Here is a 3,644-nt window from a genome sequence, read left to right as displayed (position 1 = left end):
GGATGCGTTTGATTTATGCTGCACAGTTTTAATGTTATTGAGGAAAAAATGTTAATGATGAAAATTACATGTCAAATGAACGGCAAAAATATATATCGAAAAACGTTCTTTTCGTTTTGTTTACCATAAATTCTTGTTTTGGCGTAGTCTAGCAACATGGATGTTAAAAATGGTTCCATACTTAAATGTTATTTAAACACAAACCAAGCCAAAGTATTTTTGTTGCCAAAAGCTAACCAGCTAGCTATTAGCAGGTTGAATCCGCAGTGTCAGTCAACTTATTCAACTGACTCAGTTAAGTCAAGAAACAACCAAATCATCCAAGTCCTTGTTTTTCCGGTGAGCCCACTGCCTCAAGTCAGTGGAGAGGGGACTCAGAATCTGGTTTAACTTAGTTTTTGAGTCGATGTACAGATATGACACATAGTACTGTATTTTTTGTGTGTGTGCGCTATGCATGGCACAGCAGGTACATGAAAATGACTTTTAAGTCTTCAATGTATCCGCAAGTCCAAATTAAAGAAATCTGACATGAAAGGTGCTGGAAAATAGTCTTCAATGTGCACAGTGTCCCAAAAGTGATCATTTACACCAAATGTCATCCTGAACGTTTGTGCGTGTACTTTAATTCTACTTTAACTAAACTTCCTTGAAAAAGCCATTTTAGTGAGGCTACTCTTAAGAAAATGTAAGAAATTGTGTTATTTATTGTGTTTTGTTCTTCTCACCTCTTGGTTGTGTGATGAACGTGGAGGTGTGCGGGTGGTCCGTCTGTCCAATAACATTTCGCTCTCCAAGTTCAAAATGTCACTAAACAGTACAATAAACTATTTTTCCTCAATCCAAACAACTACTACTCTTTCTTATATAGCTATGTGCAATTTGCCAAGCAACTCATCTAACTAGTAGCCTGGGTAGCCTGTTTTCTTCTAGCTGCTTGTTTCTGTTATGTTCTGAGGGTGGATCCCAAAAACGCAGACACAAATAAGAGTTTAACAGTATTAACACTTTATTCGCATAACATTGAGAGGCATAGAACAAACTTGACTTGACGAGAAACAACGAGAAGTGCACAGAGGAACAGAGGTAATAATCCGACAAAAAATACACTTCTCAGAGAGGCTTATACCCCCGTTGTACACCCTACCAGCTAACTGGTTGCCAGCCAATCGCAGGCCACATGTAGACAAACATACACTCACGCTCACATTCACACCTACGGACAATTCAGAGTATCCAATGAAGCTACCATGCATGTTTTTGGAATGTGAGAGGAAACCGGAGTAAGGACATACAAATTACACTTATGCTTACTCATGATTACATTTCAAAGGTGTCTACTGCTATTTTGCCCCACCCTGTTGTACTGACACAATGACATCTAAACAAAGAGAAATACTGTGCGACACATTTGGCTAGAGGAGGGCAAAGGCTGATCTAAATAATTTAGATTTTTAAAAAAAAACGTAGCTGTAGGGGGCCCTCTTAACCTACTTTTTGATAGTAGCTAGAAGATGGTTTGCTAAATTGGTGGTAGATAGATGATGTGCTCTCAAGTCTTTTTTTTTTTTTTTTTTTGGAATATCATTATTATGGCCCTACTGTAGGTGACCCACTCGGTAATAAATGTCCATCTTTAAGATCGTACATTTGACAAATTGTATTCATGTGGTAAATGTGTGAGTGATTTTGCTCAATAAGATGATGAGCTTAGTGAAAAGCAATTTATATATATATATATATATATATATATATATATATATATATATATATATATATATATGATAAATTCATAAAAAAGAATAAAAACTACTGTAATTTTTGGTATGACGTCAAGCATCGCCTAGGTGCACTTCCTCTTCCCTCCTCGCTCTTCCTCCTATCGCCCCTCTCCCCCCCACCGCGCTCTTCCGACCACCGCATTGATGCTGTTACCTCCCTCGGCGGTGACGTCACTGCACTTTGGTTCGGTACAGCATCCTCCTCCGACACAACCATTTTGGACGCCAACATCCAGACCCCAAGCCCGCCTGTCAGCGGCACCAACGGCCGCCACCTACACCGAGAAGGCACCTCCTTTCGCGGGTCGATAGAGGACACTGAGTCCTTCCGTCTGGATGGAGGCTGCTCGTAGGCGGAAAGGATCCAATTAAAAACACGACGGAGGCGCACACACACGGTGCTAACATCACGTATGTACTATTTTATAAATATTTTTGCTTTTACGTTTTTGCACGTTTTGATGTTTTTGCGATTGTTTTAAATCTCACCGAAGACGTGGGCTCAGGGTGCGGCCATTGAGGAGGCAGCCACTGCCTCCCCCGGGACACTTGTCATGTGTTTAGACGTTATTATATAATATTAATGTATATGTAATAGTAACGTAATTTAGAGGGCTAAATTGAATTAACATCGTTTACATAATTACATTAATTGACGGTTAATTTATATTTGTAAACCAAATGACATTTTTATGCTGTTGACTGGTTATTTGTTATAAAATAATCGTGGTAATTTCTGTCAAAGTGGTTCAAATTTGATATCTTGGGAGTGACATGAGGTGTAGCCTTTTGTCACCATGAGCAGCACGGTGACCGCCCTGACTGTGTCCTGCATTGTCATTACATTACCAGCCCACATAATACACAAAAATCACACTTAATCATCTTTAGGTATTGAAAATTCACTGAATCATTGTTTGCTTGTGTGTGTGTGGAGGTTATGCTAAGTGCCAAGTGACTGACATCAACAAGATGCCACTCTTAACAGCCTAAATGCGTGGCACATGATGTTCGTTTAGGGTGCTACTTGGACGGAGCCAACAACCGTGATGACTCAGCCAAAAAATGCCAGCGTGATGTGACGGCGTACCTCAGAAGACCTCATTTCAGCCAGTATCAAGGGAGGATGCCCTTTTGGCGAAATAAAACCCAAATGCAATATACAGTGGGAAGTAAGCGGACGCCTTCTAGGAAGAAAACACCCAAGCGGTGTCCAATTACTTTTGCCCAGCCAGTGTTTCAGTGTCCAGCCTTCTTAGCGTCGTAGATACTCGCTTACAGTGGATATAAAAATGACTACTACGCTACTAGAACAGCTGAACTTTATTTGAGGTTAAATAGAGGCACTTTAAATGGTGACAGGAGTGTCGATGAGTCAACATTCACACATGGGCTTCATGTGATTGGTTAATTTTGAACAGCCACATCCCTATTATTTTAGAGGTTGTGTACTAGGGATGTAACGATATCCAAATATCACGATACGATATTATCACAATATGAAGCTCACGATACGATGATTATCACAATATTGTGGGGAGGTTGGCGATATTTAAAAAAGGTCACAATATTGTAAAAACACGAGCTCATACTAAAAAAAAAAAAGCACAATATTGTGCTTTTGTACATAGCAGCAATACATAAAAACTACCTCCAATCTCTAATAACACTTAATAGTGAGGCACTTACTCACCTAATGCAAGCACACACTGAGTTTCTCCACAGATTTACTCGCTTCACAAGCATATTACAATCCTCTTCATCTGACAATTGGTGATTTTAAACACAGAAGGGGCAAAACATCCCTAATGAAAATTAAACTGAACTAAAAAATAGCCACCAGACGGTGCTAGAACTGCACAA

The 3,644-nt window shown here is 39.6% G+C and overlaps 1 protein-coding gene across 6 annotated transcripts in view; it reads left to right on the top strand.

Annotated features, from left to right (window-relative positions):
- The first annotated feature begins 1,908 nt into the window (after positions 1-1,908).
- kif1aa (kinesin family member 1Aa) overlaps positions 1,909-3,644 on the top strand; it is a 36,230-nt gene continuing 34,494 nt past the window's right edge. For all 6 annotated transcript variants that reach the window (XM_077534083.1, XM_077534082.1, XM_077534081.1 and 3 more), the window contains exon 1: positions 1,909-2,192. The gene's annotated coding sequence lies outside the window, so the exon portion shown is untranslated. The remainder of the gene's footprint in view (positions 2,193-3,644) is intronic.

Source organism: Festucalex cinctus, chromosome 10 (assembly GCF_051991245.1).
Source record: "Festucalex cinctus isolate MCC-2025b chromosome 10, RoL_Fcin_1.0, whole genome shotgun sequence".
Lineage (NCBI taxonomy): Eukaryota > Metazoa > Chordata > Actinopteri > Syngnathiformes > Syngnathidae > Festucalex > Festucalex cinctus.
The sequence above is the reverse complement of the archived record's forward strand: the minus strand, read 5'-3'. Positions and strand labels throughout refer to the sequence as shown.